At 57.1% G+C, this 536-nt stretch overlaps 1 protein-coding gene across 1 annotated transcript in view; it reads left to right on the top strand.

The window, feature by feature from the left end:
• Positions 1 to 536, top strand: part of RHPN2 (rhophilin Rho GTPase binding protein 2) — a 74261-nt gene that overhangs the window by 66401 nt on the left and 7324 nt on the right. The window lies entirely within an intron of this gene.

Here is a 536-nt window from a genome sequence, read left to right as displayed (position 1 = left end):
TAGGTGTATGTGGCTGGCGCCTTAGCCACTTGAGCCACAGGCGCTGAGCCCTTCCTTTTGCTTTCATCTTTCTAACCACCTCTGTTTCTAGGCACCATCTTGGTGTTGAGCCCTGCTGTGGGGTCAGGAACACAGGTGAACTGGACAGCTGTGGCTGCCTGGGGCAGATGGTGCTCACTGCTGCCTGGGAGGTGGGAGTGGGAGCACCTCCCGGAACAGGTGTCTACAGAGAGGAATGGCTAAGACCCTTCCTGGACTTAGGGGTGGGAGGAGGAGGCCCAATCGAGGATACCCCCACCCCATACCGCCACATCCTGCACCTCTGCCTTAAGTCTCTGGAGTTCTGTCCCAGCTTTTAGGGACCAGCTCCTTAGAGACAGGGCCCTGCTCAGGCTGGAGTCCTGGGTTTGTCTGTACTCATGTTGGCTGATATCCGTGGGCCTTTTGGTCCTGCCAGGCATGACAGTGAGCACCATGTGTATACAGAATCTCATCCGGCCCCCTCTAATGCTGTGAGGGAGGTGTGGTGTCACTCT

This window comes from Otolemur garnettii, unplaced genomic scaffold (genome assembly GCF_000181295.1).
Source record: "Otolemur garnettii isolate 467f Iridium unplaced genomic scaffold, OtoGar3 scaffold00135, whole genome shotgun sequence".
NCBI classification, from domain to species: Eukaryota; Metazoa; Chordata; class Mammalia; order Primates; family Galagidae; genus Otolemur; species Otolemur garnettii.
The sequence above is the reverse complement of the archived record's forward strand: the minus strand, read 5'-3'. Positions and strand labels throughout refer to the sequence as shown.